At 31.7% G+C, this 18,762-nt stretch overlaps 1 protein-coding gene and 1 long non-coding RNA gene across 2 annotated transcripts in view; both read right to left on the reverse strand.

Annotated features, from left to right (window-relative positions):
* The window catches only part of LOC147077628 (uncharacterized), a 249,881-nt gene extending 237,531 nt beyond the window's left edge, over positions 1–12,350 (reverse strand). The window contains exons 1-2 of the mRNA XM_085940116.1: positions 12,042–12,350; positions 9,873–10,363 (exon numbers count right to left, since the gene is read on the reverse strand). The gene's annotated coding sequence lies outside the window, so the exon portion shown is untranslated. The remainder of the gene's footprint in view (positions 1–9,872; positions 10,364–12,041) is intronic.
* LOC147077626 (uncharacterized) overlaps positions 1–18,510 on the reverse strand; it is a 306,465-nt gene extending 287,955 nt beyond the window's left edge. Inside the window, exon 1 of the long non-coding RNA XR_015069237.1 lies at positions 17,815–18,510. This is a non-coding gene — a long non-coding RNA (uncharacterized LOC147077626). The remainder of the gene's footprint in view (positions 1–17,814) is intronic.
* Between the last annotated feature and the right edge of the window lie 252 nt (positions 18,511–18,762).

An 18,762-nucleotide genomic window follows, 5' to 3' on the forward strand; every position in this document is an offset into this window, starting at 1 on the left:
AGAGTGAAGGCTGCCCCCGGTCAGATCCTTCACTTGATCACTCCAGCGCGCTAACGCTGTTTTCTGCTTTGCCTCCCCATGAGGCTACCCAAAACTACCAGTCTTTCTAGATCAGTGTTTCTCAAAGTGTGGTACGCGTACCCCCTGGGGTACGGGAAGAGTTTGGTGGGGGTACGCGCTGCACCGGGATTTGACTGCACCTGGTGCAACAAGCATACGACATCCATGCTAGAAGGTTTATCGCATGCGGAAAAAGAGCAATGATTATTGTTGGAATTAGCTTCAGACGGATTTTTGAAAAAAAAATATAAGGAGTGTACATTAACATCATTCTCGTTGCAAACGCAATATGTGAATCCAGTTTTAACAGAGAAAGTCCTGAAATACATCTTGCCTTTTCCAACTTCATAAATCTATGTGATGTTGCTTTTTCAGCATTTGTAGACATTAAGTCAACAAAAGGAACAGGATTTTGGATGTGAAATCGCATCTCAGATTAAAATTAACAATATCATAACAAATAGGGAACCAAATTATGATGATCTGCCTCAACATAAACAATTTTACCCATTTCATTGATTATAATGAATGTTATATATTTTATTTATATTGCACTATGAATGAATTTTATTTTTCGATTATTATTTTGTTTATGTACTAAAAATGGAAAAAAAAATTGATTGTTATTAAAGTTGGTGGGTACCTATATGCAATTTTTTTTTTGACGAGTGTTACTCAGTATTACAAAAATTATAGAAGGGGTACACATTTATGTCTACAGTTTGGAAAGCACTGCTCTAGATTATTCAGTCCAATTATTGTTTATAAAATGCGTCTATATTGTGTTGTGTTTTCTTCCTTTATCATAATGACATGTCCTTGTCTCTTCACAGAGCCGGGAATTTATTATAAATTTCGACGCCCAGCTACGGAAATAAGTAATTTGTCTTAATCGGTTTAGTTTAATATTGTTTTCACAATATGTCACGGTAAAGCGTCAATTACATTGAGCTTTTTTATGAGCTGATTATTGGCAAATTTAAAAGCGGGCGGTTCAGCTACTGCGATTTCATGATTACACACAAAATTTTCCATTCGCTGATACGCCACAAGCCAGCGAGCGATTTTGACGGAACGTAGTTCGTTTTTTTGCCGGGAGGTCGCTACGCTCCATAATAATGTTTCCATTAAACGTCAAAAAGGTAAATTTCAAAATGAGTAGTTCGTTTTTCCACCACCACGCTCTACTGCGCAGACGCGATACGCCCACAAGCCGGCGTGTAGCTTATAAAGTTGACCGGCTTTCAACTTTTCTCGGTGGAGTGTTTACAACCTGCTTATTAGCTTGTTCGATGATTACACTGGGCGAATTTACAGGCAGATTATAAATTTGCCAATAATCAGCTCATAAAAAAGCTCAATGTAATTGACGCTTAAAAGGGTATAAAAAATGATCGGTAGGCATTAAGTAGATATTGTGAATTATTTACATATATTGATATTATTATTAACAGTGTGCTTATGAAATAGATATCACATTATTTATAGTCGTTAATAGTATGCATTTCGGTACATGATGTACCTAATTCATCATGTGTAATAATATTTGGCAGTTGATATTCTACCATAATTAAAAAAGGAGAGAAACATTGCACTTAAAAAAATGAATTTCGGTTAAGTAGAAGATGAAAAAAAAGTGATCGATTGGCGAAAATACTAGTGGGAAATATTTACAAATAACCAGATCATAGCATAGCACAGCATCGTCGATATTAACGATTTTGACAGGTGAACTAATATAATAAGGTGGTTACAATAAATTATTCATTCATATATTATTACAATATAATATAATGCTTGGTGATTTATTACAGCTAAATTGTTGATATTTGGTTAGTTATTAAACCATGGACAGAAAAGAAGAAGAATATCTCCGTTATGAAAGAAACAAACATGATAGACGCCATGCTTTTCTACAACACATCTCAAAATTAACGTTTTATAATAAATTCGAATGAAAAATATACATCTGGCATATGGTGCTAAATCTAGTGTTTTAGAGATAGCAGTTGACAATTTACTGCTCCAGATAGTTTTATGGTGATTTGATCAAATGGCCAGAAAGAATAATTATAAGATAAAAAAGAACTTTTTATATACAACGTTTTTACATTTTCTGTTGAATTATTATGCTCAATATGCTCATACTTGTACTTGATATGAAGTAAATAAAAACAAACAAACAAATAGAATACTGAAATGTCATTTTGATTTCCATAGTAACGCACGCATATATAAATAAGTTAGTTGCTACGACCACCTCCTCAGCAACCAATAATAGTCTTTTACTTTTTACGGATTTTTCTGAAATAACTTTCCATACAAAACAGAATTAACTGAAAATGAATTCAATTCTGCTTAAAGATGGCTAAAAGTATTTAAAAAAATGCATTGGCATCGTGTTCTGGTATATTTTAAAAGTTTCCAATGTCTAGCTAGTCGGGAAGTTAATTAAAAATCTATTGCAAGATTTGTACTGGACAAACAACCACCGGACAAACAAGAATACGAGCTAATAAAAAAGTTGTAAAAATCAATCTTTCGGAAGGTCATTCATAAGATGAAACACGCCACTGATGGGCTCGAAAAAGAAAGGTCGCCGCCTCCAAATAACATGATTATAAATATTGTTCATACAACTGAAACTAGAAGATATTAATTACCTTCAGGTCCACTTTAGCGTTTTTTTAAATCACTGCATAATCAAATCATATTCTAAGCTATCGTTGCATTTGGAACTGTATTCCTCCTAAGTTATTCATTAATTAGTAAGTGCTGAATATGCTACCGTTTGGTTTGACAGTCAAGTATAAATACTGAAGATCGGATCACACTATATCAGAGTAATTAATATACACGAATGTTCATCTTCGCCAAACGTCCAGTGTCAGGTGGTAATTTATTAAATAATCACTATGTAGAAAAAGGAAGAAAAAAATACAAGTGCAGCAATTACGCGCCGAGTGAGCAAGCCAAGTCAAACAAGATTAGAGGCAGTCATGTCAGAAGGTATACGTATAATTGCTAGAACATAAGTATCACTGGAAATCATTAGTGTAATCGTTTCTACATACTCGTTGGCTAGTGTACTTTTATGTCTATTTTATGACTAAAATAACATAGAGAACATGAAGCTATGTTTTAGTTGGGCGCCACTGATCTTATTTAGTCATTTTATTATAGTGTTAAGAAATATTAGCGGGTGGCAGTACTACGTGTCAACATTATCATACGTCCTCTCCCTGTTCGTCTCTCTCGTGTAAGTGTATGTTCTGTCTTAGGCTCGTTTCAGACGGGACACCGGTTGTCGCGCTCGTATATAATAAGGAGGCTTTTGTATTATGTTTATGATCGCCCCATAGCTAATGAGTAAACGCGTGTCCGGTACACTTTTCTGTCGGCCACTACATTCTCAAGCCGCCGATACACTTGTTTTTATTACTGCAGCCAGTTTTATGTTCTAATTTATAACGCAAAATTATGCGTTGACTCATTAGCTCTGGGTCATTCATAAACATAATACTTAGGCCGCTTTATTCGAATACAAAGACCTCCTATATTATATCGAGCGTGACAACGGTGTCCCGTCTGAAACGGGCTTTACTGTATTTGTCTCGGTGTTTCAGACTCAATTATTTGTCTTTGAACTCTTTTAAGAGTCTCATGACTGCCGAGCACGCCATCGTTAAACACGTTCATTTGTCAAACGGCGACGCTTAGTTGATGATTTTCCCTCACCAATAATGTTAATAACACCCACGGTGGCCACGCGGCTTAAGCGTTGGACTATAACGCCGTGGGTCCCAGGTTTGAATCCTGGGTCTGGCAAGTACACTGGAAGAAACACTGGTCTATATCATACTAATTTTTAGCTTTAATCAAAACAATATTTTACAAGACTACGTGTTGATACTTACAATGAAACAGTAAAAAAACAAATACGGCCACGTTTTTCATTACATTTATACAATTTGTTTTTCACCTGCGGTGAAATACAAAAAAACACATTGTAAATTGATTTAATACAGTTTTTATACAATGTTCATTTGTTTACGGACATATGCGTCTTAATCTGAAATGTGCATTATTCATCGAATTTGGATCATTAAAAGTAGGTAGTTGAACTCCATAAATGACACATTTCATGTATTTTATCACGTTTTTCTTAGCTCGTATTCTTGTTTGTTCGGTGGTTGTTTATCCAGTATAAATCTTGCAATCGATTTTTAACTAACTCCCCAACTAGCTAAATTGAAACTTTTAGAATATATCAGAACACGATGCCAATGCATTCTTTTAATACTTTTAGCCATCTTTTTGAATTCATTTTCAGTTAATTCTGTTTTGTATGAAAAGTTATTTCGGAAGAAATCCGTAATCCAATCCACTATTATTGGTTTCTAAGGGGGTGGTCCTAGAAACTAAATTATTAATATATACGTGCGTTACTATGGAAATCAAAATGACATTTCAGTATTCTATATTTGTTTGTTTGTTGCAAAATAGCAAAAAAATGATTTTTTGACAATTGCCTTAAATTTTTAATACATAGAATTGTCAATTTTATATGATTCAACAGAAAATTTAAGAACGTATATGAAAAGTTCTTTGTATCTTGTAATTATTTATTATGTATTCTTTGTTTTTTTGTGATGTTTTCAAAATTCACTTTTTTGTTTAATTATTTATCATTTACTCTGAACTGCATGCACCTGTCTTTTCGTCCTGCTGTTTAAGGTGTGATAAAATTCAGATAAATTGCAGCAATTTATTTATTGTCTATGATTTATTTAGACTCACGCTACAGATACTCTGTCGGCGACCATAAATTATAATGAATCATGCTTTCAAACGAACCGTGCTACCGTTGGCTGAATCGTAAATGTGGAATAAATTACACTTTAGAATATCGGATTATTGCGTTTTGGCTTGTTGGATCGCGGTTCCGGCGGACCACATCCGACCAGATAATGAAAAAAAGCATTCAACAAAACAACACAATAGAATTAAACAATAATAAAAAAAATAATTATATTGTTGCGTCTACGTCACTGGATAACACATTAAAGCCCAAGGCAATGTTGTTGAAGGTAAAATTGTTACATAATTATGACTGTTAACTCACTGAATGTGTAAGTAAAAATAAAAAAAAAATGTTGCATTGTGTTTACAATGTCGTCTAATCATTGACACATATAAGATAAGCTTATATTGAAAATAATGTAAGAGGAATTACCTACTTTGTTTATAACTGATTTAAAATATATTATATAACATACCCAGTGACGTACCTTGAGGTCAAATTATACCGGCAGACTCTCACGCCGATCGTCTGCCTCGATCGCCCTGCGGTTATCGTCATGAAAAGTCATTTTGGATCGTTCCCTAAAGTCGTGGTCAAAATAGAATAATAGTGGCTGTATACGTGCATAGATTTACTTGCACCAATTGTGTGTATTTTAAGCTATCGCAATAATAACTGTTGTAAAAGTGCTGACTGTCTCGCTAATCCCATTCTTCGAGAGTAGGCGAGACGCGATGTTGTCATAGTATGGTACTATTTGAGAAGTCATGAAAATCAATAAACGTCAAAATGAGTCTGTGCAGTGTAGTTCGTTTTTTTTTCCGGCAGGTTCGCCATTACAGTTTTACTGCGCAGGCGCATATATCACATAGTTTAAATTGTCTGAATTTCAGAAGCGTCTGAACTTTTTCCATCCATACATGCATTTTACAACGTTTTTTCTTAGCTCGTATTCTAATTTGTCCGGTACAAATCTTGCAATCGATTTTTAACTAACTTCCCGACTAGCTAGACATTTGAAACTTTTAGAATATATCAGAACACGATCCCTATGCATTTTTTTAATACTTTTAGCCATCTTTAAGCAGAATTGAATTCATTTTCAGTTCATTCTGTTTTGTATGAAAAGTTATTTCGACACCATAATTGGTTGCTAGGGTTCTGGGGTCATAGCAACTAAATTATTAATATATACGTGCGTTAATATGGAAATCAATATGAATGTCAAAATGACATTTCAGTATTATTTTTATCAAGTACAAATTTTTTTGATCGTTTAAACTAGTCAAGTTTACATGATTCAACAGAAATTTAAAAACGTTGTATATAAAAAGTTATTTTTATTTTGTAATTATTTTTGCTATGGCGGCGATAGTTCGTACTGCCAGCAGTAAATTTATGCACATATAAACGGGGTTTATAAATTTATCATGCACACCTAAATCAATAGGTGACAGTTGGTTCTACGAGTACCGAGAACACGCGGTAGTCGACGCAACTGTCATCGATGTTTTATTGAGTCGCGAGCAAATTATGAATTATTATATTTTGTCCACGACTCCAATGAACTATTCAAAGTGACATTTCACGATCGGCGCAGATAAACGGGGGGACGATCATGGCAGACGATTGGCGTAAAAATATTTCAGCGTAGTTTGGCCAATAGCAAAGCGCTGTCCTTAAGTAGACTCAAAATTCATCATTGTACACTTTAAAATACTATGTAAAAATTGCACGATACATTTAATTATTAGATATTACATAGGTAACACAATATAATCTGATAATATATGCATCTACTAACGCACCGCCATCTCTAGATTAATAAAGCCTGAGCATAACTTTTTGCATAAGCAACGTGTGGTCGTAGTATATTCTTGGGTTTCCACCGTGTCTCCTTCGTCCTTCTTTACTCGACGTTTCGGGCCCGTCATCGACATACCGTAACCTGCAACCTGCAATGAGCCCGAAACGTCGAGTAAATAAGGAAGAAGAAGACACGGTGGAAACCCAAGTATATACTACGATAAAAAACAACCGTGAAAGCCTCACACATTATACAATGAGTGGTCCACTGCCATACTATTTATTAATAACGTACTTGCAAGCAGAGTTTGGTATTCTATAATGACTGAAGAGTATAAGTTATTGTCGTTTAGAATCGACTGTCACATTGACAAACGTCCTAGTGTATTATGATATTATTATACACAGAAGAAGTTTACTAACTTTGATCGTCACTTCCAATTATTAATAAGACATAACCACTAAATCAGATGAACTCCAAGGTATCCAAAACACTTCCAAACACGACAGACGCGTCAGTATGAGCACTCTATAGACAATGACAGGCAATGACAGGTTATCCATAGACAACGGGAGGGGCGAAAAGTAGGACCAGTCGTATAATGTATCGGCTTCCTTCTTCAGTGGGCAATGACTAAAGTCATATCAGCGTAGCAGGCAAATAATTCTCATCTCCATGGAAGTACCTACTCGAAGAATTATTAAATTATTTGCATTCTTTTCTTTATAATATGCCATTCCTTACAATGCGCTGCCTTTAAGCAGAGCATTACTGTTTATCCCCACTGGACGACTTTGAACTCGCAATTGGTAAAATAATACCTTGCTGGCCACTGTTTTTTTTTGTAAATCGTTATAATATCGTAATTACATTACACTTTTAATCCAATTACTAATATTAATGTTACTTATTTATCGCAAATATGTATTACAATATCATCAACAGCAGAGGTCAATCCATTATTGAATGAAAACTTCCCCTAGTTCCTAATAATCCCTTTAGTTCTCAGATCTACGCCGTTATGTATATCCGCCTAATTAATTGGTTTCTTCTGTGTTCTTTCCACTTTATGCCCAATATAAACCTTTCACTGCCTATAGTTTTTGTAGTCCATGAATAAACAGAACATGAATAAACATAACGGTGACAAAACAGAACATGAGAAAACAGAATAGTGACAAAACAGAACAGCGATAAATGCGACAATGACCTTACAGATTTCTAATAACAAAATCAAATTATATAATTTCGGCATTCTTAATTGCTGGAAAGCCTGAATTAAATGGGATTTAACTCGATGTTGCCGGCAAGCTAGATATATCCCGTCTTAACCAATCTAATATGTTCAAAATGTTTGGGTGACTAGGTACAACGAAATATTGAGTATAATAATTCTGTGGAGTTGTGCATGATTATCAAAATCAAGCAGATAAATTAAGGTTTACACGCCGAATGGCCAATATGCAGTGATTACAATATATATTTTGTTGATAAACTTAATCTTTATTAACTAGTATTTAATTAATAAATATATACGACAAAAATGAATGTTTTATTTTTCCACTTGCTTTTCTGTTTTGTCACTGTTCTGTTTATTCATGTTCTGTTTTGTGACCGTTCTGTTTCCTCATGTTCCTGTTTATTCGTGTTCTGTTTTCTCCGGTTTGTATTGTACTTTTGTACTTTTAAATACATTATTCAGGCACCCAAATACGCTCCATGATAGCTCTATTTATATAGCTCCATCAATAGATTTATTGATGAGATAGACGTACTTTATAACACGCCCTATTTGAATTCCATTAATGAGTATCACTTTTGCATTAGAAAAGCAATCTATCATTACTTCTGTCTTAGAGACATTTATCTTTAAACCTTCTATGCGGCTTTCATTTGCAAGCGAATTTTATTGCAATATAAAAGTTAGTATGTCATTAAATTTCCTTTAAAGCTTTAGTTTATTTATTGTTTTCCTTATCTACTAAATATAAATTTTGTAGAAACATATATTAATCAAACGTCATAAATACTAAAATCACATTATAATTAAATATGTACGTAAGAAAAGTTTACCTAATTAACTTGTATGCCACAAGTTTCCCAACTGTCATTATAACATAAACTTAATTTCAATTATATCGTTTATATTATAATCAAATGCCTTTATTAAAAAATAAAATATTAATAAAAATTAGTAATAAAAAATATTTACTATAAATTATTTTACCATGAATCATTTTAATAAAGTGTTCCCCTAACAATAGTTGTGAAGTTGTTAACATGTATGTGTATTTTTATTTTAAAATGTATACTGATATTTTATAAACAGGTATAGGTATTAAATAAATACCACTAAACTATATTGTAAGATGACATACTATTTTTGTATACATTTGCGATTATTATTTTGTATTATTTGCCACAGGAAATTTTACTCTTACGTATATAAGTATTAAGAATTCAATCTCGATTCTTGTTTAATTTAAAATATAAGTAGATTACTCTACAGTGGCACCATGGATAGTTCGCATGTGTATTAGTAACAGTCGTTACAGTGCCTATTTCATTGTTAGCAAGCAATATCAGACAACTGCAAATCGCTTTAGGGTGTTACTGTAGAATGTTTTACTTATACACAAACTACACAACCATGATGTAACGAAACATTAAACACAGTTTATCTTTTTACTCAATAAAAACAGACATTGTACATTAGTTTGTAAGTTAGACTAGTATAGTAAGTCATAAAGGAATGGGACAACTGGACGCCAGGACAATTAGACGCCGCACTGTCGCACGTATATAGAATGTAGACGAGGAATTTTAATCAGTTTCTATCTACTACTTAGAAGTTTTAATTGATTTTACTCTTAACCTAGTGTATTTTTATTGCTGATTGAGAATTAACATGCTTAAGGCTTTTTATAAAAATAAAAAAACCCTTTTTTCGTTGAAACTTTAACATAATTTGCACGATTAAATCATTATTTACGTGTGCATATTTAAATTCTGACCAACTATTAAATCATATTATAATGTTTTAAATGTAAATAATAATACTAAATTATAAGTACCTAACGTCTATTTATTTTCGAATTGCTTGGCGTCCAGTTGTCCCGGCGCCAAATCATCCTAGACCCAGTCATAGTGTGGGAGAAACGTTAAAAAGCGTATATTTTAAAATATAATAAAAATACTTACGTGATAATTGCAGTGTCATGGTGTCGTCATTGTAAAACAACGCAAATAACCATTATCAATACGAAAACCATTTACACAGCCCACTTTAGTTTATAAAATAATAACAATTTTTATTTCAATTAATGAAATCACAAAAACTCACTTTGTCCAAAAACAAACTCAGTTCTGCCAAGGAGCCTCAACCTATTGTTATGTTATTCTAAACTAAGCAGTAGTAAAGTAGTAATTGTTTAATCAATATAGTTATTGCACATAAAAAGTTTTTTTCTCCGATAAGGAATAAGCGCTTAACTAGTCAGAGCAGTTACTTTTTTTCAGTTAACACTCAACTGCAGTATCTTTAATAATTATTATTACGTTCGAGTATTTAGCACTATTGTTTGGTTTTCGATTAGATAACTGTTTTTGTTATATTACTTCAAAACGATTTTCAAACAAGGTTAAATTGCTTTTTTTATACTTTAATTTTCTTATATCTCGTTAGTAAATTACTGTAAAACAATAATATATTTATATAGCTGAATAATTCACTACCTATTAAAACAAACCGATCATAGATTGGCTATTTAAAGATGTGACATTATTTTACCTGTGCAAAATGAAATCAATTATTTTATAACACTCAGGTATTTGACTGCAATATAAAGGATAATATTACTATTGTTGGTAAATGCGCAGAGGTGGCCATAAGATTTTACAACTTTCCTTTTAGACCAAACTAAATCTAACCTAACCTAACCTAATCTAACCTACCCCAACCTAATATTACCTCATATAATCTTAGTTTGTGATAATGTTGCATCAAAATGTATGAAAATTTCAGAATTTGAATTAACGATTATTGGATCGAAAAACCGATGCGCCGACAGAAAAAAGTATTTATTATAATTGTCTACATGGAATAAACATTACTGTTTTCGTAAAAAAATAAATATATAAAAGCTCATGGCTACCTCTGCGGCACAATTGCCAAAGGATAATATTATTATTTTATCGGTCAGTAATAAGTCTAGAGTGGAATAACTTTACCTTGAAATTACGCATATTGCGATGTCTTCACTGCACACTAATTACATAGGGTAGTTTTAATTATTATTACCTTTATTATATTTTACATGAAGCCTATTGAATCTTTTTCTCTCGTTCGGCGTCGCTCTAACAACGTCATATTTTTAGTCATAACTATCTAACTTTATTAAGTTAATCCTGTTAATCATTCAGAATTCAATAATCCAATCATATTTTATTTAAATTTAACGAAATAACTAGGAACGTATGTATTCTTAAAGGGTCCCAGAAATAATAAAATGTACCTAATTAAATAATTTTATTATTAATAGTCATATATTTTTTGTCTTTATTACTTGTCATCAGAATGTAGACGTAACTTTTAAATTTAGAACTATATTGACATTACATTAAGTGAATGAGTGATATTGAAATTAGAATTGTTGGCAATCTGGACAAGGACTTTTTCTTTTGTAATTTTATTTATTTTTTAACACTCCAGGATGCAATCCTGGGCTATAGTTTCAAACCGTATGATAAATTCAGGCGTGGAGAAAATAGATAAATATGCATTTTCGCCAGTAGTTCATGACAACTAATCCTGCAAAGTTTTGTTTTAAAAATACGTAAAGAAATCTAAATTTAATATAAAATATAAAATATAGTAAAATTGAAAGACGTTTACAAGATTGAATTGCAAATAAAATTTAGTTTTACCTAGACGATAAAAATAAAATTAATACATCCTACCAGATAACGAAATAACAATACGTCGCTGTAGGATTGGTTTCCCGAATAGACCAAATGTTCAGGAGACGAAAAACAAATTTCATAATCCTATAGGTATTTAAATACATGGAGATATTTAAGTTGTTATTTTTACAGCATATGAATGATGTATTCATTACCATTACAAAGTAATTTAAAGAAAGGGATGGTTCTAGTCCAATTAGATACAAAAAAACATTCTGCATTAAAAGGTCGATTTCGACAAAAACGGATATTCGGGAAACCAATTCTATAGCAACGAATAGTTAGTTGATATATTATATTTTATATAGATTATCTACTAATGTATCAATTTTATATTAATGTGCATTTTCTTATATTACATACTACTTGAAAGTGAATATTATCTTTTGTCACTGATCAGCGATGTACCTACTGTGTGTAGCAATCAATTTGAGAGTCAACAAGTAGTGTTGACATTCGTCAATTCAAATAATATAGAAACAAAAACTTTGTTTTCAACTGCATCACACGCAATTTATACAAACACAAAACAACAATTTTTTTAACACATAAAACAAAAAAAAAAATTTAACAATCATAAAAAATAAACATAATTAAAACATTCGCGAAAACATCGATAACTTTAAAAATAATAATCGATAGTGTTATTATTAATTTAACATTAAAATAATAAATAAAAAATCAACGTCCAACTGCGCGCGCAGTCAGAGAAATACTGCCATATAAAAGTGAACCAACAGCCGTAGATCGGGAAAATGAACAGCCAATACTACCAATCAAAGAATTATCCACATACAAAATACCGTTTCAAGCCAACGATACAATAGAAAACCTGGTATCAGCATTAACCAATATTATTTTTATAATATTGTGTATTCGACGTGGAATTAAGCTCAGAGAAGTAATAAACTGGTTAGTTAGTAAGTTAGTTACTATTGTTATCCGTAGTGATGCAGCGAAAAAATATTACGCTTATCTTCAAAATTCGGGTTCATTCCACTGTATTATAAATACGCCGTACTTGCACTGGTTATATTATAAATTGCACGCATTTTATTTCGATGTTGCACAATTCACCGTGAGCTGTCTTACAGTGAACTGATGACAACATGATGCAATGTTCAAATTATATTAGATTCAACAAAACAATAATTTGATATTAGTTGGTTTCGCGCATTGACCACAAAGCTATAGGCATCGTATCTAATTACGACGAATTTTAAATAATGGTCCTTGCCATTGTTATCAGATATTTGATAGGTACATCTTGATCCTTACGCGCACGTACCAGAATTTTATATAAATAATTACACTATAAGATTGTATTTATAATTTATTAACCAATTTATTTTCTTCTGGCTTTCCCTCGTACCTATTCCGGTGGTTTTTATTACGTAGTTTATGTAATTATAATTATATTTAGTAAATGTTTTATTTATACATGAATTTGATCTTTATACTATACGGCCATCTATTTCCATTACAAAATCTCACAGTAAACTGTGATACGCTCAACTGCATACGTAAATATTTCCAGATACGACTTATATAATATTATTAAATTTTATATCCCTTTATTTTACTGTATTTAACTAAATAGGGATGTTTCCATTCCGAATCCGTTATTATTGCTATCATCTTTATAGCATCGTATTTATGACATTATTTGTACATTTGTTTTACATATTGTGACGTCAGTAAATTATTTGTTGACGTCTTTCTTAATAAAAATAATGCAACATTCTAATTGTTTTATGTATATCCAGGATCACCATCACAATGACCTCAATCACCAAGTAGCACCGAAAAAATGGGGGGTGTTTAATTTTTAATTTTAATTTAATTAATAAAGAGGCAGTGAAAGCAATAAGAAAGGTGAATATATTTTTCAAAAAATGTTCGTTCACGTTTCAGGTGGTCTGTAATGCACAGTTAAAGTCGTAATAATTACTATATTATTTTCTAAATATATAAAAAATATATATATTATGCTCAGTCTTAAGAGGAGAAGCATATGAATGTATTATCAACTTGAAGCTTTAACCAACTCGCACATCTAAACTCGGCTCGTCTGATGTACAGCCATAAATCAAACCTTCTAGGAACGTCACACAGGAGTCGCATATGAAGACTGCGCATATAGGCGCCTAGCCACAGTCACAAGTAACCTCTCGAAACGTGGATATATTGGGATGCGGCGACCAACAAGCTGGTATAGGAATGACCAATTCGTATATGTGACCATTCGATGTTTTTTTCGTCGCATTCCACCAATATTCGGAGCTCCATTTGGCAACGTGTGTTTTGTGAATGACGAGACGACACATCGACGTATTCGATATTGCAGACGAGACTAGTTTTGATGTGCGAGCCGGCTTAAACATATTCAATTCCGATTTAAATACAAGAGGGAAAATAAAAAATATTTTTTTATCTCAATGTGCTCGAAGACGAGCATGTCGGTAGGAATATGTGCTTTTTACAAACATAGAGTCGAATATTAATTGTTTGGTAACTGCGCATCGGATTAATCCTTTTTATTTGGATTATTTTCAATGTCCTTCGTAATTTTTATTAATCTAATTATTATCATGGAATTTAAAAAATATTTTAAAAATAAGCAACACAGCATCATATTTACAACAACATCATTCTTTACTATGCTCCGTATGTATAAATGAAGCGCCTAGTTTCTAAAGCCCCTAAAACGATTTTAGGTAGTTCTGAGAAAAATTCTTATCTATTAAATCTGTAAACTTTGTGTATTTATTTTTTAATTCGTATATTCTAGAGTATTTTGGCTTATCCATTTTAGGGGTATTTGAAAATCACACCCAACCATTTTAGCGAGTTTTGAAATTTACCATAATTTTTGATCATACGTATTGACGGTTTTTGGCGTTTTTTAAAGTTCAATCTTTGGCTATCATATAAATAATAAAAATATACATCTAAATACATATTATCTAACTCAAAGTTTTTCAAAAGTCGTTTTAGGAGGATTTGAAACTAGGCGCTTCAAATATAGAAAATATAAAATAATGAAAATTTGTCTTGTTGGGCGCTCATTTTTTTAAGCGGGCAGTGAGCCAAATAAGTTTGGGAATCTACTGTAGACTACAGTAGACCGACGTGCTTATAGTTTGCGTATAAAGTATTATAATCTATTTTTTTATACTTAATAATTTATTGAATAAAAAACAATAAGTAAATAAATTAAATAGTCAATGAAATTTTAGAGTCGTCTAAATTTATAGAACTATAGGATATTGTCATTGATGATGATCGAACCATGACATGTCGTCGCTGTAGGATTGGTTTGTCGAATAGATCAAATGTCAAATGTTCTGGATACGAAAAACAAATTTGATTATCCTATATTTAAATACATGAAGGTATTTAAATTGTTGTTTTTACAGCATATGAATGCTGTTTTCATTACAAAGCAATTTAACCGGTTAAGTGCCCAGAGCGTCTTTGCACGCCTTAATTACACCGATTCTTACGTTAATTACTATCAATTAACTAATTGCGGCATAGAAAGGATTAAAGAAAAGGATGGTTCTGGTCCATTTAGATACAAAAAATCATTCTGCATTAAAAGGTCGATTTAGACAAAAACGGATATTCGACAAACCAATCCTATAGCAACGATGTGCCAAAGTGTTGACTTGTTTATTTTTCTAAACATGAATATTGTCATTTTGAAATGGTATTTTGGACGCAAGGTGTAAGGAGATTAGACGTATTTTTTATTCGATTGCAGGTAGTAGATAGAGGTGATACTCTTCGCTCCCTCCCACCTGTTTAGTACTCACGTCATTTCTTGTGTCTTGTCTCTAGTAGTGTGAGAGGCACTCGGGCAAGATGACGCATCGTTGAGGTGACCAGGCAACTGCAATCTTTTTTTCAGTCACCCCAAGCTAAATTTTACCTTAAAGTTCAATTTGTTAAATATGAATAAATCGAGTTACAAACATAATTCAACTAGTAGTATCACCCGGCGCTGCCCGGGAATGGAATGGTTTAATATTTAAAAATAAAAATTCTAAATTTAATACGTAACGCAATACGCAAAGGAATGAATTTTAAAAAAAGTAAAAAAATATATTAGAGATTTTTATTTTTAACATAATATAGTATATTTTTTTTATATTTATTGCATTTAAATATCTTAAACAGTGGCACATATTTCGTTTATTATTTTAAAGCTTTTCTATATAATATAAATATCCAATCCACTATTCCAGGGCTTTTCAATATACAATATTTGTGGTTTTTCTATTTGGTGCCAAAATATATACTTACTAGATTTCTACTACTCCCCACTCTTGATACCGCTACATACAATAATTGTCCGTGAGTGAAGCATTCGAAATGCTTCACTCACTAATATGGTAGCACGCGTAATGCGTCGACCGCGCCAACCTGCCGATTAGCGATTCTAATAACACAATGATTTGCATCTAACATAGCTGAAATAAACGCCATTTTAAAATAAACACATTCTAGCGACATTTTTAAGAAAAAATGGGAGTTGCAGCATTAACTTCCGCGTTTTAAGGCCTTGTATGCGGCGCCTTTTTCCCGCAAAAACCGTAAAACTATCCCCGGGGTAACGGGGTGTAACAAAATAATATAACAATAATTATTAATTTAATTTAATAAAACGCAAAAAAAATATAGTACTTTTTCCACTTTTAATTAATATATCTGGACCGGTTTCATCCACCTCAGAGGGACATTTTCAACTAAATTATCTTTGTACAATAGACATGTATCAAAACAAATTCAACACGTGACACAAATAATCTACCAATACATTGAATTATCCATCCAATAATAATTTATCACTAACAAATAAATTAAAACTAATGAAATCGGATATTAATATTTCATAATACATCATGAAGTATTACAATTTTTTTTTGCGTTTTATTAAATTAAATTAATAATACAACGGATTTCCACCATGAAAAATTGACAGTTAAGGCCATTGGACCCGTTTTTTCCTGTCTTCTCGGAATCGCGGAAATGATAAGCATATTTAAAACGAATTGATACACAATAAACTCTTTATTTATTTAAAATCTAATAAATAGTATTCAACTAAAACGTTCTGTGTCATTAAAATTTTTCGAATCGCTTTACTTTTTAAAAAAAATGACAAATAGTAAGTCCTGTTTTCGAAATTGGTCAAAACGACTGTCACGCCACAATGAATGTTGAACTTAATAATGGTTTTGCAGGTATATATTGTATGAAAGAAATGGGTAAAACAATACATTTCATTGATTAACTTACGTACTTTTTTTAATTTCAGAAAAATAAAGATTTTAAAGCCATTTTAGTTTGAGTATACATCAGCCAATTTTGAATGATTTTTTCTCACAAAATAATATATACTGCACAATAAAAATATTTTTTTATTATAATATAACATTTCCGTAATACTATAAATAATAATCTATAATAAAAAAATAAATAAAACCCCATAAATTCGGTACAATTAGTGACGCTATATTACCAAAACACGTCGTACATTTTCATGTATTTAACCTGTTTTCAGACAATTTAGAAATATAATTATTTTGCAAAATTAACAAAAAGAGACCATTTGATCGATTAATCCATACAGTTTTTCTAATTTCTTATTTCTAACGTTAGTACATGGTTAGTACGATCTGGAATTTCAACGGGTAAGGACGTCTTTTTTTCCCAAAATTTAGTCCGAAGCAATATTATTTGACTCATGGAAAAATGACCTCTACTCTCTTTGCAGTAACAATCAAATTGGCAAGTCGCAATTATTTGTATCGTTCTATTCCGAACACAGGACGCATGCCAGGTGTTATAATTTGTGTTGACTAAAATATCAAACATCATTATAGTACCACTGAATGTCAAACTGAAAAAAATGTAGTTTTATTATATTTATTATATTATTTATTATCTTGTAATTGAAATGGTTGCAGCATGTGAGATATTGTAAGATAATTGAATCTAACAACCACGATGGCTACAAGGAAGTACTGAAGGTATTCGTTCGGTGACCCATTTATAAAAAAAAAATATTTTGGTCTTGAGCAGTTTAGATAAAATATAGGTGGACTTTAATTGTTTTGATAAATATGTACCTACTTGGTTAGGCTTTAAGCGATTTGAAAAACTTTGCATGTACTTAATACAGTTTTTATGTACCTGGGTGGCCATGTTTTGTTATTTTCAAAGGGACGTACGTATCCGGGAGTATGTTTATTGGCATTATCAAAATGCGTTTTCCGCTGTATCCGCTTTAACCGAACAGTACCGAAAATTTAAAGTAAAATACGTTTTCGAATGCTGTCATCGTAATGGCCACTGAAACATGTGTCACAGTTTTATTAATCGTTAAAATAATAATAAAAAAAGTCTTTTGGGGCACAAAATCACGTATATGTTTTATGATATATGTATTTTTCAGATGGTTTGTGCTAAAATCTTTTTTTTCATACTGCCACAATTCAACTATTCATAATTAATTGTTTGTTAAATTTTTCATAGTGATCTTTGACTTAATAGGTAGGTGATAAAGTTTTTACCTTACTTTATTGTATTAATTTATTGTTAAGTGAGAATTAGCTGCTTTCGTTGTCAGTGTGTATTTGATGAGTGCGCATAGTGCCTGACGATGTCGAAAGGCGAAACCAGGATCGCATAAAACGACTCAAATGAAATAGTACAAAACTTAAATCCATTAGAATTTAATATATTTAATGCCGAGTTGAATTGAATGGAATCACCTTAGGCATTTATTAGTAATTATTTAACACAAGTAAAAAATATAATGAGGTAAGAACCTAGTTCATTGAATAATAAAAACAATATTACTCTTTACATCACAACTGACAAGATTTATATAAATTGTATATTGCCTGAACTCGTTGATCCTAGACTAACACGGTTGATGGATATAAGAAACCCTCAATATAATAATTATATTAGATGCTATCAATAGAGAAGAAAAAATTTTTTAAAAATAATAATTTATAATAGTTATTCTAATACATTACATACCGTTAAGCCTGTACACTAATTAAAGAACCAATTATCAATTTTCTATACACTAATGTTCCGAAATCCTCCGCGG

This window comes from Rhyacophila brunnea, unplaced genomic scaffold, assembly GCF_057557595.1.
Source record: "Rhyacophila brunnea isolate RB1 unplaced genomic scaffold, BYU_Rbru_1.0 scaffold_12, whole genome shotgun sequence".
NCBI lineage: Eukaryota > Metazoa > Arthropoda > Insecta > Trichoptera > Rhyacophilidae > Rhyacophila > Rhyacophila brunnea.